We start from the raw sequence: 21,533 nt of genomic DNA, 5'->3' as shown, positions 1-21,533 counted from the left end.
AATTCTGATATCTCAAACTTCCGACCTATTGCCATTCTCTCTCCAGTCTCTCAAATCTTAGAAAAGTGTATTCACATTCAAATCCTTCACTTTCTTCTTCACAACCAAATCTCCCACACAGCATGACTTTAGACCAGGCCACAGCACCACAACTGCCCTCATATCCTTCATGGACACAATCAACAGAGCTTGTGACTCAGACAAAATTGTCTTCTCGCTATTCCTAGACCTTTCAAAACCTTTTGATACCGTCTCTGGCTCCCTGCTTCTAAACCAACTTTCTAAAATTGGCCTTTCTCCCTCCTCTCTTAACTGGCTCTTTAGTTATTTAACTATCAGACAACAGCCTGTCAAATGGCAAGATTCCTTCTCCCCATATCTCAATACTCCTACTGGGGTTTCCCAAGATTCTATACTAGGACCCCTGTTATTTAGCATTTTTATTAATAGTTTCCACTCCTCTCTAGGTCAAGGCTCATTTATTCAATATGCTGATGATTCAACAATAATATGCACTCCTAATTGCATCACTGAACTCCAACTAACTCAGTCAGCCTTCACCACAACTGAGACATGGATGCATAATAATCACCTTTCCCTCAACCCTGCCAAAACCAAACTCATGCTCTTCACACCCAAGAAATGTATCATCCTTAAAGCCCAGTTCACTATACTTTCACAAAGTCAGACCTTGTTAATCAGACAAAGCAGCTAGGAGTGTTTATAGATGAACACCTGAAATTTGATATACATATACACCACAGCATCAGCAAGACCCACCAAAAGCTCAGGATCCTCTATTGGCACAAAAACTTCCTTACACCCCCCCCCCCCCCACAAAACAAGTTCTTGCTTCCACTTCCTGGTCAGGGAACTTCAATTGATTAGGTTGGGAGGGGGGCCTAATGGTTAAGGTGCAGAGTTTGAGTCTCACAAGGGATAACTGGCTAGGCTTAAAATGGTTCACAAGGGCAGTTAACCTAGTACAAACCTATGAACTTACCTACTACCTTTCCTACACTACTGTACACCTCCACTTACTATTCCCTCATCCTCCCTAAAAGCTAAGCTTGAAACTTATTACAACAAAGTCATTAAATTTGCCTCTAACACCAAACATTTTACCCATCACTGTACTGCTCTGCACACTCTCAGCTGGCTTGAACTACCTCACTACCTCTCCTTACAACTGACTGCAGCTCACAAAATAATCTTCTAACCATCAGATTGTAGTGTTAATCGGGTTAATTGGGGATGTGGATTTAGAGGAATTAAAAACTAGTAGGCAGAGTATTATAGGTAGTAAGTCAGTTTGCATTTAAAAATTTAGTGAAAATTGGAGTTTACGGTGGTGTGTCCCAAGAGTCCAATAGGGAAAAACTGGTCTGTGTAAGATTACCACACTGCATTAATATGCAGGTCAAAACTTTTTATTTTGGCAAGCATTCATGGCCATCAAGAGTCTCTCTATCTCTCCTTACTTGCCACATTCTAAGATCTCATCTATGTCTGAGGGCTCAGTTTATTGCATTAGACTTCACTCGGCACGGAGGAGTGGATTGAGTACCTTGAGTACTGGTGTCATCTGTAGGGGCTAGTGTTTTTCTTAGACCTAAATGCCCCCCCCCCCGAATGCCTAATTACCTTGTGTATGGATGGGCTTGGCAGCGAGGAACTACAGCATGCATCCCCTCTCCTGGGCCAAGGGGTGGGTACACTACACCTTCCTAACACCCACCAGCCTGATGTCTACATCTCTGTTTTTCTGAGCGCCAGCCACTACCAGAGCTCCACAAGACAGAAATCATCATGCAACTTACCTCCATGGATAGGAAGATCCATCATCACTGCCAGGTCAAGTCAGAGACCTGAGCAAATAATCAAACTCAGGTCACCTGGTTCATAGTCAAGGTTTTATTTCTCTACTCTGCCAGGCTGGCAGGTTAAAATGTAGTGGACCCAATATACAGCCCTGTGGCAAATTTATTACTTATGAAAGCTAAGAAAAATGCATTGCCCCAGCTAATGTGACATTTTCTGACTGGACGGTATCTGTGGAATCATTCATGATTGTTGCCATGTGTGCCAAGGCTGGTTAATCTGATGCCTTTATGGTTATTAATATTGCAGGGTTTTAAATAGAAATTGTGGACTTCATAAAATGCCCTTCACAGTTGGCACCCTGCTGTACCCTGTGTCACCTCCGGCACTCATTGGCTAAAGGACCCCTACACCCCTGGGTGATGTTCTGTCCACCCGTCAATTTTCCTGCCTAGTTCATTTAATTTCCTTATTGGCCACAACACACACACCCACCAAACTTGTTTCTCCACTGGCCACAGAGCCATTTCCAATTTCTTAGGAACCATGAATTATTGGCCACTAAGCCCTGTCCCATAGCCTATTTATAACACACTTCATTTTTTCACCAATGATAAGCAGTTAAGCACCTAGACAGTTTTCTGGTCCATTCAGGGAGCTTCATCCACACATTAAAGAAACACATATTCCCAATTCAGCTATTGGAGATGACCCTGTCCAATGCAGTTCTTACTCCTACAAAGATGAACCAATCGCCTCTCAGTACTCACCAGACCATTGATTTACTTTTATTAAAGTTTGTTATGAAATGCTTTTCTTATGAAAATCTTGTTGAAAACTAAGATGGGATGTAATCTGCAACTCATACAAGTATATAAAAACACATTGGCAATCAAATCATTACCAAAATAGCGCTCATCTGACCTGCATGACATTATTGTAACTATGATGCCTGGTTAAGATAAATAAATATTCATTTTACTGGAATGGAATTACTTTGTCCACAGATATCATTCTTATTTAATGCTTTGAACGGGACTGATTCTAATTTTAAGCTAAGGAGCAGCACCTGATTCTAGCTTGGCACCGACTCCCTCAGTGTCTTACATTAATTGACTTTATAGAATATGGCAGATTTCCAGCCGAATGGACCTAACTGATCTTGCCTGTTCTCACTGCTTACAGTTCATTATCTGAGAGTCAAATTGTTAAATACACAAACAGATCTTTTCCATGGCAATGATATAGTTCTGACATATGACAAATCCATGCTCTGTAGTATATCAACTGTTTCACAGGCTTTACAGCATACAGAGGAAATAAAAACTATTTTAGGGCACAATTTCAAAATGTATTCATCCCCTAGTGTGCATGCAGCTGTGGATGTAATCACTATGATAATTAGATGTCATTAACAAGTATTTCTTTGACAAGAAGTATTTGAATGAGAACATTATTTCCAAAGTTTGCCAGCACTATATCAGAAAAGTAGCATGTTGTATAGTTTGAATTACATATTTAATGTTAAAATAATAAAAGTGACCATCTGGGCAGTCATTCTGATTATGAAAACTATGTCTAAACATGTTGGCTGTTCCATGAGCTACTGAATGCAAAGCAACACTCAAAACAACAATGGCTGACAGAGTCAATGGCTTCATTTAGCAGACTCTGTGCAAAAAATATGGCAGCTCTTCAGATATTGAAAAATTTTGTGTTATGCAGCATTGTGTTATTAGCTGACAACATCTTTCCAACTGCAGAAGAATCATCAGTGCTCATGTCCAGACTCCCTGGGGGAATGTGGCAAAGTCATTAAACTGATCTAAGGAAGAAAACAAGTCAGCTATAAAGAACTTCATGAACTGAAAAAAATTCTGGCAGAGAAATTGTCAGGAAAATGAATCACCTCAAATTTGACCTGATTCAAAACTATGATGGTGGTAAAGCTCTTTTCAATAAATGAAACAGGGAAAACAGAGAGTTGTCAGATGATCCATTAGAAATAACTGAATAGAATTTTCTTGCATGGAACATGGAGAGACTGGGTATAGCAACAAGAAATAGGAGATTAGTAAAATAAATGTCCAAGGACCAAACTCGTGTGTGGAAAAATGACAATTTTAATATAAAATCACAAAACTGTCATAAGGGCTTTCATCTCCCGAAGAGACTTCATCAGATAACTCAATAAAGAAAATACACCTTATATAATGAACTTAAAATGAGTACAATTATCAGGACTATAGCACTTAATCACATATCACTTAAGTCTTAAAGTGATGCTCACACTAAAAAAGACTCAAAATATCAGCTTTTTCTTACAGTATAGAACCTATAGAAACCTGATAATTTAAACCAGGTGAAAGAGTGGCATTTAATTTTAACTGCCATATTAGCTCCCTTTTAAAAGCATTCTCTGCCAGTCACCAACCCTCGGGTTTATTTTAATCTTTTCCAAAATACCAAATGTAAATCTTTTAAAATTAGGGCATACAACTGAATGTCTGTAAAGTGCATTTGTCTCTTTCTTCTCTTGTTAATATCATATTGGTGCTTGTAAATCCTTATGTTTAATGGTATTTCACTTCACTAGATATACCACTTTACTTGATGCACAATTACAATTAGCAAAAGTGACTTTACTTTGCAGGGTATTTTCAAACACCAATATTTTTTCTCTATGAATAGAACTTCACTGAGTGCACTTTTCACAAGGGATGGTGCCTTTTTTGTTATTGAGCTTTAACCATTTTTCCAATAGTATTTTGAAATTTTTTCCATTCTTATGTACAAAAACGGACTTCACTCTGACTAATTTATTTATTTCCTTATTTACCCTAAAAATGTTCCAATTTTTATTCACTAGTCTCCTGATATCTTTGGAATAATTATTCTGTTCCAGGACAAGTGCCTTTTCATATCTTTTTTTTGTATCCATCCCATTTTCTCTCACTATGTCCCTTCCTAAAAGTTGTTGATATTTTTTACCCCACCCTTCCTTCACTTCTTTAAATATACTGTTGACCACAGACATAGGATATTCTCTTTCCAAAAACATGTCGCTCAATTTATTTAGTTCACCCTCTAAAGCTTCCCCCTTGGAGGTCATTCTTGCAACTCGTATGACCTGTCCTTTAACTAAACTTTTTTTTCTGAAAGTGGGGATGGTTACTACTATAATGTAAATATGCACTACAAAAGGTTTCTTACCTAAATATATTTGATTTAAAAAAAACACTTTCATTTTGTTAGATGAAAGTGTTTTTTTTAAATCAAATATATTTAGGTAAGAAACCTTTTGTAGTGCATATTTCATTTTGTTAGATAACTGCGGTGGTGGTGCTGCGGTAGCGTTGTCGCCTCACAGTTAGACGTTGCCCGTTCGAGTCTCAGTTAAAGCGTCTACTGTGTGACGACATGCGTGAATGGGCGTTTCTTCGTTGAAGGTTGTGCGTTAGGCCCGGCAAGCCAGCATGTAAAACTCTACTGCCAATCATTAGCGGACCGGAGTTCCGCTGTGGCGACCCCTAACCGGGAAAAGCCGAAAGACACACACACTTTCATTTTGTTAGATCAATATGTTCAAATAACTTATACTTTCTATGTTACTAGAATATGTAAATTTCAAGTAAATGCAGCATCCATTAAGATAATTAATACATTTTCCAATTTCATTAGCTGTTCCGTCCCATAAAACAAAAATGTCATCCAAAAACCTTCCTTAAAATTGTATACACTTGAAATATGAACTAGGGCACACAAACTCCCTTTCCCATAATAAACTGGGACACACCATTATTCTTCAGACAAGCTGAATGGATCACACATTACTGGTAAATGTGATTGGCTCTGTACTCACAACAATTAACCAGCAATGTCCAACTAGGCAGAACATATTTCCAAAGAAATATGTGATAGTAACGTGTATACAACTAAAAGTATGTAGATAAAAGATGTTTGGGAATGAAGAAAGGATGATTGCCAGACAAGGAAAACTATAACATACAAGAAAACTGCAATGATACTGGTTATAAAGGCCTATGTGGTTGGAATAAGCAACACATATGGTTCTAAGTTACAGTTCCAAATGATGTGTGTGAAAAATGTGGGAAGAAATAGCCAGGGAATTGTTATGGCTAGGCTTGTATAGGCCCTAGGGCTGATAGCCCAGTACCAACCTATGAGAGTAGGCAACATATATGGTCTAAGTTCTGTTTCTGAAGGATGTGAGCGAGAAATGTGTGACATACATGTGAATTAAAAAAAAAAAAATAATAATTTTAGTGACATTCGTAGTCCCTTTTCTGTGTTGGGGGAAAAAAACCCATTCCCCAAGTAGGAGGTTTTGCTTTTTGCAGTCCCTCCCTAATGCAATTAAATATGGGCTTGCCTCATCCTCACAGAAAATAAAAAAATCCCTATTCAAAAATGTGCAGTTTTGCACTCAGGATGTTTCATTCTCTCTTCATTCCAAGTCACTGTACACTGCCAACATTTATGTTGTCAGACAAGGTTTAGAACGAATAAACTAATCACATGACTGACACTAATCACATGACTGATAAAGAGAACAGGACAGTAGAAAAATGTAGAGACCAAAATGTTTTGTAACAGCAGATTAGTGAAGGAACGTAACAAAACACGTGAACAACACGAAGGCCATGATGAAGTGCAAGAGAGAAAGTAAACTGATGGCTATTAGTCGTAAGCTGAACAGGTGACTCACCCTACAGCTGGTCAGTCAGAAGGGGTACGAGTGTAACACAAAAAGTGTAATTAAGGCAAAGTAAGGTGACTAAGAGCTAGACAGGAGAGAAGTGCAGGGAGAAAATGTTAGGAGACTATACAAGCATGATGTACTCAGGGTTTTGTGAATAATTTGAGGAAGAAATGTAAATGGGGTTAGTTTACTGGAGAGGCCTAGTAGCAAGCATATCATCTGTGATGCTATTAAGCCACATTAGAAAGACAAGATTCTACAGATTGGAAATATTGCAAGTGAAATGTTTATAAAAGAAAGGAAAGCTGAAGGCATGATTTAGAGAGGGGGGAGCATATTTTCGAGTTTAGAGACATAAAATGAAGGCATGCAGTTTAAGGTTTTTCACTCCCTATATAGGTCTGGAAAAATGTAGATGCTTCTTCTGTATACTTCTTAATATGACTAATTTTAGATCCTTCTTGAGAACATTGTATCAAGCTAAGACATCTGCATGTTGTGGTGGGGATTCGCTGCTTTAGAAAATTTAAAGTTTGGCAATGGTGGGATAATCATGAGTGTGCTACAACAAAATTAGCAGTCTTCTTGCGTGTATTCTGAAGCTTGGATTTTAGTGTAATAGGAAAGCCCATTGAAAGAGGTGGCTGGGGGAAATCAGAGAAGTTGCTAAAACTGTTTTTATTTCAGTGTTGATGAAGTATTTGGTATGGTATAATAAGCCAGATAGCCTATTAGTATAATGAGAGAGAGAGTGTAGTCATTATAAATTTATGGTATAATAGGCCAGATAGCCTATTAGTTTTAAAGAGAGAGAGTTTTTACACTAAGAAATAGCATGCAATAGTTTATTTAGTAGCAATCAAAAATTGGAAATCCGGTTTTGGAGGAAAGTGAATAAAGTCGTGATTTAACAGAAGTGACAAGAATAAGAGTGTCACGGATGTGTATTGAAAAGGATTTAATGCTAGGCTGTGTGCATATCATTAATGATAACTGAGAAGAATAAAATACTCAGAACTGAGCTTTGTGAGACATCTTGGGAAACATGCACTGATAAAGAGTGGGGGGGGGAGAGAAATGAGCATCATTTCATAGTCTTTGTGAGATTGCTGAGCTAGCTACAGACCCAAACAATATAGTCTGAGTTTGCACCATCAGAACTTGAGATGATTAAGTAAAGAGAGGCAGTAAAAATTGTCAGATGCCGTGACATGGCTTATTCTTATTCATCTATGTGGAAAAGAAAACAGTAATAAAAAGAAAAATTAGGATGGCCAACTGCAGACAGAATATTGAACAAAATGGTCAACAGCAGTATGTTTGCATTGGTTTACCTACCATGTTGCCACTGGGTCAGTTATTAATAGGTAAGGGAAGTGATACACAAGATATTCCCTCCCCATATATAACCAGTCAATGACTCCAGTTAAACCTGTTTCAACATAATAGCTTGATCTGAAGTATTTCAGGTAGTTCATAGGGGGGGACTAATAGTAGTTCACAACCTAGAGAAAGGAAAAGCATGACAGAATTTTCTTTTATGAAGTTGAAGTGGTATTATAATGGCTTGGTTCAATACCTAGGAACTTGCCCTTTAATGACATTGTGGCCATAAGAATGTTGTTACAGGATATACTAGACAAGACATGGCTTACTGTATGAAATTAGATGCACTGAATTCAAAGGCTAGCATGCCATAGTTACTTAAGTTTTGTATTGATTTAGTAATGTAGGAGACTGAGTTGCTTAGGGTAAATGTAGGGGTGTAGTTGGAGAAAGTATACATATATAATTATAAGTAAGTTTTGAAAGTATTGTTAGCACTTTCCTCAAGTAGAATTTGGGAGTAGAAAATGACAGTATGGTTTACTTGGTGGCTGTGTTTTTTATTACTTATCCAGGATGCTTTATATTTGTAGAAAAAGCTGTGCTATTTTGAATTCCTGCCCAGGATATTTTAGGTTTGGAGGAAGAGCTGTGTTGCAAAGAACATTTCTTTTAAGTTTCTGAACAAAGATTGGGAGTGGTTTATTTTATATCTCTAGGACTGTAAGTCAAAGGGATGAGATCTAACACAACTTCTAACATCAGTCATTCACAGCCTTTTTTTTCTCTGACACTAGTTTTTAACTGTGGAAAAGAGTGAAAGAAAATCTGTAGCTAACACAAAGCGACTAATGAATTACTGACTGAAAATAGACTACTACTGAATTATGTCAAAGGCATCATGTTGCGATGCAATGTAATATAGGCATCTGCTAGCACGATTGTTAAAACAGTTCCAAATCAGAACTGCAAGATGCAGTAATGAGTCCCGACAAGCCAGGGAACTGGGTGGTGCAGTGGTGCAGCGGTTGCATTGTCGCATCACAGCAAGAGGTTCTCTGGTTCGATTCTCAGCTGGGGTGCCTTCTGTGCGGAGTCTGCATGTTCTCCCTGCATCTGTGTAGGTTTCATTAGAGTGCTCTGGTTTCCTCCCATGTTGCAAAGACATGCATCTGGAGCATTTCTCCCCGGGCCTCCTATGAAAAGTGGCTTTGTTCCAAGTCAGACTTTCCCGGTAAAACAAATGCTAAATAATGTTTTATTTATTTATTTATTTAACATTTATTTTACCAGGATAAGTCCAACTGGACATCATGTGTCCTTTTTCAGTTGAGTCCTGGGGAGAAAAGCTCCAAAGAAATGACAGTGTACATACATGCTTTAGATAACAATAAAACTGGCATACAAGATAAGAGAAACAATGAAGTACAAAAAACAATTATGAAGAACAATAAGATACTCAGGAGTAGTACCATTATTTAAAATATATACAAAAAGTACATTTCAGGTGAGAGTATATTGTATGCATTAAAGGCTTCAACGGGTCACTTACATATGGAAATGTGAGTCTTCAAGGGGGGGGTCTTTGCAGTTGCAGAGAGGGTTAGTATTGAGGTGTAATACTTTAAAGGTGCCTGTGTGACCTGAGTTCAGGTGGGAGGGTGTTCCATGCTTTGGCAACATCATGGGAGAATAAGGCCTCCTCAGAACTGTTATTGCATGGATTAACTTCAATCAGGTTTTTGATACATAAATGTAGCTCTATTTTAGGGTTGAGAAATTTTAGCATGTCGGCGTGGGAGGGTGTTCCATGCTTTGGCAACATCATGGGAGAATAAGGCCTCCCCAGAACTGTTATTGCATGGATTAACTTCAATCAGGTTTTTGATACATGAACATAGCTCCATTTTAGGGTTGTGAAAGTTTAGCATGTCAGCAAGGGCAGGACACTTCCCTGAATGGAAGAGACTTTGATGGGCTATGATCAGTTGGTAGTAGCATAGAAGGTTTGGAAATTCTAACCAGTGCAGTTTAGTTAGGGATAGGCAATGGTAGGAATGTGATCTATTATTGGCAGCGAACCTAGCTATTTTATTGTAGCATGTAGAGAGTTTGTTCAGGTTGGTTTTGTTAATATTGGTGAGAACTGGAGAGGCATATAGTGTTGATAAGAGATGCGTTATGGCTATTGTTCTAGTCTCAGGGGTTATGAATAGTTTGCAATGATATAGGCAACCTAGTTTTTTTATGGACTTTAGAGATAGATTGGGATATGTGCTTGTTGTATTTACGTTGGTGATCAATAGTGATGCCTAAGAGATTAGCCTCAGTTACTGGAGTGATGAGGGTGCCATTGGTAGACATGATGGTAAAGGTGGCATTGCAATGTTTGGTTGGGTGGAATAGTATTAGCTGTGTTTTTTGGGGGTTTAGTATTAGTTGGTAGTTGTTTAGCCAGTTCTCTACCTCAGTGAAGGATTCTTGAGCTTTACTTTGAAGTAATTGGATGTTTGTTGCTGAGCAGATTAGGGTAGTATCATCTGCATACTGGACAATGTTGGCTTTAGTGATAGCTAGGTGGAGATTATTTGTAAATATGTTGAAGAGAAGGGGGCCAAGGACTGAACCTTGTGCGACACCACATATGACAGGGAGTGGGGGGGGATAGGGAGTTGCCCCATTTGACAGATCGAGACTGGTTGTTTAGGTAACTGTTAAACCATTGTAGAGTGTGGTCATCAAGGTTGAGTTCTGCTAGACAGGTGAGAAGTTTGTTATGGGAAACTGTATCAAATGCCTTGGATAGGTCTAAAAAGGAGACAGAGACCAGCTTTCCTTGGTTCCTGTGTGAGCTTATGGTATTGGAAAAGTTAATTAGGGCAGTGTTGGTGCTATGGGAAGGTCTGAATCCATGTTGGGTTTCAGTTAGAAGATTGTTGGTTAACAGGTGGGTAAGGAGTTGGTGGTGGATACATTTTTCTAGAATATTTGAGAGAGGGGATAGGATTACAATGGGATGGTAGTTGGCGAGGTCAGTGGATGGACCTCCCTTGTGGAGGGGGATGATATATGAGGTTTTCCATAATGAAGGAATAGTATGCAGGGTGATAGATCTGTTAATAAGTAGGGAGACAGGGTAGGCGATGGCCTTGGATGCAATTTGTAGATATTTAGCTGGAAGACTGTTGGCAGCTAGGATGGTAGGTTTGAGTTTAGCTAAGAGATTTTGAATGGTAGATGTTGGTACTGGGGTGAGTGTGAAGGGGGTGGAGTTAGTCTGGTAGTTTATCTCTTCAATACTGAACCTGGTAAGTGCAATATCACCCACAACCCAACCTCAACCCTTAAAGTAGTTATTGAAACTAGAGGCTATATGTGAATCAATACCTTTGATATCTGGGGGTGGTGTGATGACTTTTCCAGGCTGGAGGATATTGTTCACTGCAGCCTAGAATTTCTGTGGGTTGTTATGTTTCCTTTGCAGGGAAATATAGTGGTTTATCTTGTCCAACCTGACCTGTTTTTTTTTGCTTTATTTCTGAGCTCAGCAAAGCTTTGGGAGTTTTGTATTTTTGCCAAGTTAACCAAGCTTTGTCTCTAGTCTTGAGTAAGATTTTAGTGGCTTTGTTTAACCAGGGAGCAGGGTTACTTCACAATCTTATTGTTTTCAGTGGGGCTAGTTGGTTTAAAATCCCTAGGAATTTGACATTAAAGTATTCTACTGCAATATCCAGGAGAAAGGTTTTTATAGGAGCCCAGTCACAGGATTTTAGGGCTTCTGAGAATTGTACTGGGAAGAAGTTTTATTGGGAGTGGATTTGTAACAGAGCGGGGGTGTTGGTAGATTTTAGTTTGTGCCGAAGGAGAAAGGTTGGGTTATGGTCACTGAGGGAATCAGGTAGTATCCCGGATAGATGGTCAGTATTGGGCTGGTTAGTCAGGATCCAGTCTAAGATGGATTCATGTTTGGTGGTTTTGTCAATTCTTGTGGGTGAGTGTATGAGTTGTACGACTTTATATAGGTTAATGTGGTTGGTAGCTATGGGTGAGTGTATGGTGTTCCAATCTATGTTGACATCACCTAGAAGTACAGTTTCTTGGGACAGGGAATGGGAAGCCCAGTGGAGTACAGATTCTAGTGTCTTAATGTTGTCTCCTGGTGGTATATAAATGCTGAGTAGGTTTAGTTGTTTGTACTGATTTAGTAGTATTTTGGTGAATAGGGTCTCGGCAGTGTTGAAATCTGGGGTTTCTTTTTGAAGTAGCTGAACTTTTAAATTGGATTTGTAAAGAAGGGCAATGCCACCATCTTTTCTGTAAGGTCTGTCTACTCTTAATATATTGAAACCAGGTGGAGTTATGAAGTTATCTTTAATGTGGGGTTTAAGCCATGATAAATAAATAACTAAAAAGCTGCAATTCAAGAATGAAAACAACAGATTCTGAAACTTGCTGTTATACTTGGCAAGCATTTTTGCACAGAAGTTATGTTGTGCAGCGACCTGCCAAAGAAGGTGGCTGTGCCCCATATCCCTACTATTATACATACCAATTCAGAACCTGCAATGCCTCAGAGCAGGGAAAAGACACTCAGATGTCATTGTCCATTACTTAGCACTTCTCTTATTCAGATGCTTGCAACTGCTGTCCCCAAATATTTAACAAGTTCCCGTTAAAACAATGCTTGTTAAACTGACCATACCTCTCAACCTCTTAGTACAAGAAATCTGGGCAAAGCTTAAAATAGTGGGGGATAAATGCCCAAAAATAGGGACAGGTTTTACATATTGCTCTTATAAACTTAAAGTTGTTAGAACAACAGCATTTGTATTAGTGTGCATTTCTGAAGGATATGAAGTCTGAAACTCAAGTGCTGTCATTATTTAGTGACCTTAATCCTTAGTGATTTTCCAGAAAAAACACAAATTTTATGAGGAATAGACCAAACATATGAGGCAAAAATCTGGACATTCTGTGAAAATCTGGATAGTTGAGAGGTATGAAACTGATTTCTTAAGTGATTTAAATTTCTAATTTTTCCTGAAGAATAACATTATGATAGATACTAAAATGGTGTGTGTTGCGAATATGGATAAATGTGACATTGCAGTCGTAGCAGATATTTTGCAGGATGCAGATCCTCTAATCCAGTCTAGGACAGTTTCTTTGTCTGATGGCTTAAACACACAATTGATGAGTGACAAGAGTTGTGTAGGACAGATAGATGGGCCTCCGAAAGGTGGAAAGGGTCTTGGTGCCACGTCCAATCATTATGTACATCACCAGGTATTAATTCTAAATGGGTATACAAGGTGAGCCATTAGAAAGACACCTCAGCCTGTGATGGGGAGTATATGGAGAGGGGGGGGGGGATATGTAGGCAAAAGTGTTAAATTGCTTATTGTGAGCAGTTTCTTATTATACTAGTCATCCAAATAGCATCGTTAGGCTACACACAAAATTCCTGAGACAGCCAACAATATGATGTCCCGTTCTTCTTTTCCTGTCTGGAATAGTAGGGATCCATAAGAGAACTGACTGTAAGGAGGGCCCTTGAAGCAAAGGGTAATTCTGGGGTATCATCACTAAGCGTGAAGAGATCAGTAGGATGGAATGTTAAGGTAAAGCTGGACTATGGGAAAAAAGTAAATTTGCATTTAGAAAACGCTTCATTCAGTGTTTAACTTAAACATGTACTGGAAAGAGTTTACCAGAAGTGGGTCAGATTACGGCTCCACTGAATTATGAATCGGAACAACAACTGTTAGTAGTTGTGTGGAACTGAGATTGTTCTGTTTTGTGTGGGAGGAACTGGTTGTGGAAGCTGAAGTGGTTGAAGTAGAAACAGGTAAAGCTTTCTGAGTTTAGGTATAAAATGAGTTACAAACTATTGAAGAAGCCATAGAAATGCATACGGAAGGATTTGATGAATCTAAGTAATTCTCAAACTTCTGATGGGTTGGGTCCTGTCACTTGTAAGGATAGCAGTAATAGAGAGTTAGATCAGAAAAAAGATCATCAGCCCTGTGAAGACGTTAGCTCAAAGGATTAAAATTAAATGCATTGAATAACTTTTTCCTCTAATCAATAGGTATAAACCAGGCTAGCTGCTTCATGGGCTATTTTAAGCATAGCCAATTTTTGTCAAAGGCAAGAGTCAAACCTTGTATCTGTGAGGTAGACGCTTTCACCATTACACCAGCCCCCAAGCTCATTTAATGTCCTCAGCATTAATGTGCTTATTGTGCGACTCTGAACAACTTAATTTAGCCAATACTCTTGGGTCACCCCCTTAAAAAGGTTACTTGTGGCACATGCCTTAACCAATTTAACAGACATATGAAATAAACAGTAAAATCAAAATGAATGGACTGAACCATTTGTAGTAATGGCAGGGAAGGACAATTCATTGCATGTGTATGGTGATTCCAACCATTCATCAATCCACCCTCCCCCTCGTTTAAATATAGGACATCACTAAACTGTGCTAAAATGTTAGTAACTTGTCACCAAGCCCTGCCTCTTACACTAGCTTGTAAAACTTCTGCACATGGTATTGAAACTAGCTATTAACATATTTTTCCCACAGGTGAAGAAAGGTTTCATCACTTCTATAAGATTCTTCTTCTACATAGAAAGAATTAAAAACAGGAAATGCATCTCCAGCTGTCAGTTTTTCAGAATAAAGAAATTCTGACAACATTTATGAGTTAGAAAGTTTAAGTGGTTAAGGAACATAAGTCACTGTTAACATATTTTTTGAGCATGAGTGTGCCACTGTGACAGCAGCAGTACATACTTGCAGGTTCAGAAGTAAGTCCTAGGCAATCGGTCTGCAGACCATTACTATCCTGGCCAAAATCCCTTGTTCAAATGTTCCCTTCAGCCTTAAAGGAGGCAAGACCAGATAGACTAGGGAAAGATTTGAGGCTGCCCATCCAACTACCTACTTTTATCTTGAAGATGGTTAGGGTGCTGCTCTGCAGTGGAAGTTTGTTCCAGAGGTGAGGGGTATGTTAGGATACGAGTCTCTCACACCAATTTGCGTTATTTATCTATTGATGAAGATTTGGTTCCTTTAACTGGCTGCTGAACTACAATTTGTTCTGTGTTGGAGTAGGAGGTCAAAATAGGTTGGGTCTTCATGACTTTAAAGGCTAGACATAGATCTCCACAGAAGAGTCTATATAAGAGACTGAGTACAGAGACATGACTGACATGTATACTGATAAAAATGAATATTGATCTTTTTAGTTATGAATCTCTGAAGTCTCTCAAGGTGAGTGATATGTTTAGACCAGTATTATGCTGATTATTTTTCTTTAACATTTGTTTACTGGGAAAGTATGACTGGGACAGAGCCCATTTTCAGTGGAGACCTGGGGAAAAATGCTCCAGATGCTTGTCTTTGGAATATAGTTTGGAGTACATACCAATGATAATATTGGATCTATCTAGACAGATGCAACAATTAGAACACTTACAGAGACATTTTACTAAAAGCATACAAGGCCTAAACAACATGTCTTACATGGACAAACTCCAAGCACTGTCACTATACTCGGTATCCAACATACTGCTAAGAGGTGACCTGTGTCTGACATACAAGACATGAGTCTATATTAATAGATTTGCTGCACATTAGCAAGTCAAATGGTATCAGGAGTACACAGGCTAGGGATAAACAAAAAGGCTTGGAGGGACAGGTATATCTCACAGAGGATACCACTGCTCTGGAACAAACTCCCTGTCCACATAAAACAAAGTTCATCTTTGTCCATATTCAAGTTCAAGTTGCATCTCTGGAACCCCTGTTCTACTAATGGACAGAAGCAGCTCCAAAATGGTTTATTCCATGCATGCCCCCCCCCCCAAATGATCTATGGTATGGTCCCAGTTAATCTCACTAGGGGTAATATATAATTAGCAACCATATGATGGGTAAGGCCAATCTACTACCAAGTGGGATAGTTGTTTCAAGCACCAAAAGGGAAGCTAGCTAGGCTTAAAATGGCCCACATCTGTGGAGAACATGCAGATTCCAAAGCCTGTGCAGGTTGGTTCTGGAAGTTCTAGAGATGCCTAGGCATACAATGTGTAGCCATAACTGGAGAATTCAGATCCTTCCATGATGCTGTAGCTGATGCATTTATAATTAATTGTAAGGATATGCTGTAAGTAAATGTTAAAAGTGGGCAGTTGTGATGAGCCTTTTCTGAGAGCACTTTCAGGACGCCACCCTTTATGCTAAGCAGAGTTTTAGTGTACTGTTTAAAATGATTGAGCACAATACTACGTTGATGTACACAAGTCATGCCACTGTGATCTTCACTCATCACCAGCTGAAAGGTGAAAAATTAGTTTTATGATGTGAAATCTGTCAGCTCACTGTGCATCTTCTCAGTCTACCCTGTGCCAAGCTTGCAACAAGGATTACAGTCTAAATACAGTCCCTTCCTTGTTATTGATGATGTGATTTTAAAACTTTAATTGTCCTAGATTTTTTTTTTTTGTCTTTAATCTACCATGACCCATGAGGCCTAGTGACTCATTTCCTTCCCCTTCTGCTTGGGTAGTTTTAGCATTCCCATCACCCAATGTAGGAGTCTCTTCTTTTCAAAGGAGAATAGCATATCAGAAACAAGCATCATAACTCTCTGTGCTCCGGACAAGGGATAGAATGTAAGCAGCCATTGTTCTTTTTTTGGGGTTCCCATTTTTCTGTTTCTGCACCTCTAGCTATCCCTCTGTTGGTCAGCTAGTGTAGTACAACAGCCTGCTATGCTTAACCAAATCTAGGTGCATGTTTCTATAAAGTTACTCCATGGCAGCTAGAGTGTCTATGTTCACTGACTGGGAGTTGTCTTGCTTGGTCCCAGTGAAGTGACCGTCATACCTGAGCTTCTCTCAGGTAGAGCACTTGTGGTGGGACCAATCCGATGCCCTCCCCCAACAATGTGCCAGACAGTATCGGAAGTTCACTCAAACTTCTCATCCTGATCTCTCCAGTACCTTGACTGCTCTTCAATTCCAGCCGTGCTGTGGCCCAGTCAGACTTTATCCCACTGTACCATGGAGAAAGTTATTGTGCTATATTTTTTTCCTGAAGATTATATCTCTCCACCTAGCTATGTATCTGTGTAGCTGTTTGTCTAGCTCTCTCCTTTTCACTTACCTATTTAAAACATGTATGCATTTGTTACACAAGGATGTAGATATTGTGAACTAGTAAAATCATGGCTTCTCTGTTGGATGATCCAACCGATCCTTTGCAAGCTCTCTACAACCACAACACAGGCATTTATCTCATCGATGCAGTAACACAGCATATACCTCCATACTTTTTGAGATAAAACACAAATGCATCATACCATTCAAATTTGTTATCTATTTGTTGTTAAATATACAAACTGCTGCTAATATACAAGCATATAGTACGAATTAAAGATGCTAGCTCAGGACAGCTGAAACAAAGCAACTACCTTACCCTTCCTGGCACTCAGCTAACTACAAATACATGAAAGTCAAATAAGAATATGCCGATTTTAAACTAAAACATTTCAAGAAATAAAAAAAAATGTTTAGTTATGTTTGCCATTGGCAACTTGGCCTCAGGTGTTATACAAAGTTCAACGTTGATATGTCATGTGATAAGGAATTCAGTGAGTATAACCAAATGGCTTACTTGCATGCTGTTGTAGACATTATTTCATGTGACATATTTCCCAGGATAGGCTCTGCTGTGGAGTTGGCTAGACAGACCTACAAATTGAGAAAGACTTGTATGATCCATTGCATATCATAAGTCTTGCGGTTTTGCTCTGCTGCTCACATAACTTTGCATCTGGCATTTTGTAAATTGTAAACATCATGTAGCCTTATTCAACAAAAAGTGCCACTGTGTTTTTCCAGGATAAGTTGTGGTTTAAAATGGAGAGGAAGTGTGGTTTAGCACAGTTTATACTGTTAAGTTTTTACAGGAAGCATATTTAAATGATCACATGTTCTTTATCAAACTGTACATTGCTCATGGGAAAGACAATAATTGTATTTTTAGCTAATAAGTGACATTCAGCAGAACTGCCTTTACTGAAACAATGTTCTACACATTCAGATTATCTTCTGATTAAAATGTGTCGATGTGCCAAACAAAAGGTATTGAACCAATATTTTTAAATTAATTATAACAATGTTGATTATAAGTACAAAACCATGTAAAATACACTTTTTCATAAATGTATACATTTTATATTTAGGATACCCAACACCCATCAAATGATTAAACCTCTGTACTTACATATTTCCCTCCCAAAAGAGTTGCATACATCTTCAGGATGTTTTTTTTAACTGTGTCACTTCAGGGATTTTGCCACTACTGGCCTTGCACCACAGTCTTACAAACAGGAAATAAACTGTGCATTACAACACCGCTTAAGTGCACTTCAGAATGGGAAAATTATGAAATATGATTTAACTGCTGCATTCCTGCTGTAGGTATGCAATTTCTATAGAGATTGTCTCTTTCCTGTCAATTTTGCAGATGCCAATCAAATGTTGATCTAAGTAAGAGATTTATTCTAAAAATGCTGACCGACAATGTTCATCCTTAAAGTTCATTTTATATATTTACAGAGCTCCAAGTATGAGTAAGACAGAAAGTATTGAACCAATATTTTTAAATTAATCTAATTAATGAACATAATTTAATTTCATTAATTTATATTTTTGCTATCCTCTTTATCCTATTCAGGGTCATGAAAGATCTGGGGCCTATCTTACCAACCAAGGTTGTCATAAGACAGAGAACCAGTATTAGATGAGACACTGGTTCATCACAGGGCTTATGTATGCACTTGTACACTGCACACACACCTGGCACAATTTAGAATATCACAAGTTCACCTACCTGCATGTCTTTCAGCTGGGGAAAAGGCCAGAGCAATTGGCAGACCCCCGGCATAAAGGATACACAAACTCTACACAAAAGGTGACCCTACCAGGAACTAAATCAGTGAATCCCGCAGTGTAAGGCTGCAATGCTCACTGCTCCCTCCCCCTCACTGACATTCATATTTAAAGAAATGCAAATATGAGCATAATTTTAATCTGAATATAACTCTCACATCAGATTAGCATTTCTGTACATCTGAATAGAAGCAAAATATAATTAAAGAAACAAGAAAGGGCATGTTGTGAAGTAGAGTGGTATGTGTACTAACATGTACAAAAGACAAACTCACATGTACTAAAGGCATATATAATAATGTGAATACATTTGCAGTGCAGATGTGCTATAAAGCCCTGCTGTTTGGTCCAAACAGGGTTGCCAGATTTCATATCAGCCAGGTAGGGACGAAAAAAAAGTGAAGAGCAAAAAAAAAAAAAGGTCTTTAATGCAGAACACAGTTCCACATTCCACATTAAAGATCTGCACTAAACAGCTCTGCACTAAACACGGAGCTTCTCGTGTTTAATGCGGAACATTGCAGTTCCGCATTCAACAGAAGTAGCTCCGTGTTTAGCGATTTTTGATTAGCCCATATACCGGCATACGGGCCAATCAAAAATCACTAAACACGGAGCTACTTCTGTTTAATGCGGAACACAAGAAGCTCCATGTTTAGCGATTTTTGATTGGCCTGTATGCCAGGTATACAGGCCAATCAAAAAAAAAAAGCGGAGGCTGGCCAGGATTTAATCCGGCAGGGCGGGACTCAGGATCAGGCTGCTGATCTCGGGACAGTCCCGCCCAAATAGGGACATCTGGCAACCCTGGGTCCAAATGAACCAAACTGGTTAGCAGGCTGAGCTCTAGATGAGCCAATCAGACAAGGGTGAGAATGAATGGCTGGTGCTGGCTTGCCATTCTGGGGTGAGGGACTGGTATCTGTTTTATTGCAGAAGTGACACCAGTGGATCAGACTTAGGTATATGCTCATTGCAGGATATGGTCTATGGGGGTGTCAGCCTGAAAGAGAGCGCATCTGTGTCTCAATATGTACAGTGGGTGTGTGGAATACATCTCTGTGGAGGAGGTACAGTGGACATGTGAAATAAATCTCTGTGGAATAGGTACAGTGGACATGTGGAATACATCTCTGTGGAGTAGGTACAGTGGTCATTTGGAATACACCTCTGTGGAGTAGATACAGTGGACATGTGCAATACATCTCTGTAGGGTAGGTACAGTGGGACGTGTGGAATACATCTCTGTGGAGTAGAGAGATATCCTGACTATGACCCAAGCAACCTCAATATCATTAGTAGCTACACCACAGGAGGAGTGAAAGAGGGATGGAGAGGAATGAAGGTGCTATTCCCATTTGTCTCTCAGGGGAAAGGATTTGGAGCATGATGGGAAGGTGAGAGACTGCAGTGGTGCTAGCAATGATACAAGTTGCATGTTAAGCACACACTGGGTTGGCATAAAAAGTTGGGATCAAAAATTAGGTGACATATGACTGCATAGGAGGTAGCATTCCATTGCACACTCCTGGAGGGTGGGATCGGGTATCCAAATAGGCACCTCACCAGAGAGGTAAGTATTCACCTCACAGTATCTCATTACATGCACTCACCCACTGTCCAGATGCAAGCAAATCAGGGAATTAGGGCCACATACAGGAACAGCCCATAGGTTGTAGCATGGTGCTCTCAATCCTGGGAAGAGAACTAGTGGTCAGTGAGGATGGGAAAAAAAGCAGGGTTGTGGAACCATGCATCCACACTGTAGCCTAGAATGCTGGCCAATGAGAGGAGGCTTAGAGTATTTTGATGCCAGGAATTGTTAAAAATAATTGGTCAGTGAGGAATGGGACTTAATGGCCAGAGCCAGATCAGAGACAAGCAAAATAGTAAAATACTACAGTAGTAAAGGTAAAATGCTGTGGAAGTGAGATCATTTTGAATAGATTTATATCTTTTCTATCGATTATATCTAGGAAAAATATATCTCTTTTTCAGTGGTTTCCTTAAATCTGAAACCACTTGTGAATTGTTTTCACAAAACCCAGATAAAATGATAATGTTTAGACATGACTGCATAATATATCACAAACACTAGCCATTATGTATAGCTGTTAATTCTGCAAAGGTGTTACATCTAAATTAGAGAAAATCATGCAGTAAGGATGCTGGACTGATAATACTACCATGCAACATCACAAAGCAGGCCACTGAAATACAGTTTGCTTGCAAAAAGGTGACATATCATCAATAACAATGCTAATGGGTGGGACTTTCCTGGTAATCAAATGTCAATCAGTAAATAAATAAATAATGGAATTTAGGTATATACTGTACTATTCCTGAGTAAAAAAAAGCATTACATGTGAAAAAATGTGTGATAGACAGTGGTACTATCTCAATTAGCAAGTAATTTAGTAATAGCATCATCTAGAAATGTAATTGGAAACAAAATGTAAGAAGAAGTGAAAGCTGTACTTTGGAGTTGCATTAAACTGCAGCTACAAAAATCAACTAACAGCTCCTGTAACTGGCATTGGAGTCATGAGCATCGCCGGCCTTAGGCATAGGCCAACCAGGCGGCCACCTAGGGCACCGGTGTAGCAGGGGCACTTTTCCAGTATTTATTTGGTGTAGGTAGACCAGGATGGGGGCACCAGGTAATGTGTTGGGGGGTGCCGTGGAGCTGTTTTGCCTA

The sequence above is a fragment of the Protopterus annectens genome, chromosome 13.part0 (genome assembly GCF_019279795.1).
Source record: "Protopterus annectens isolate FY-2018-M chromosome 13.part0, PAN1.0, whole genome shotgun sequence".
Taxonomy (NCBI): domain Eukaryota; kingdom Metazoa; phylum Chordata; order Ceratodontiformes; family Protopteridae; genus Protopterus; species Protopterus annectens.
The sequence above is the reverse complement of the archived record's forward strand: the minus strand, read 5'-3'. Positions refer to the sequence as shown.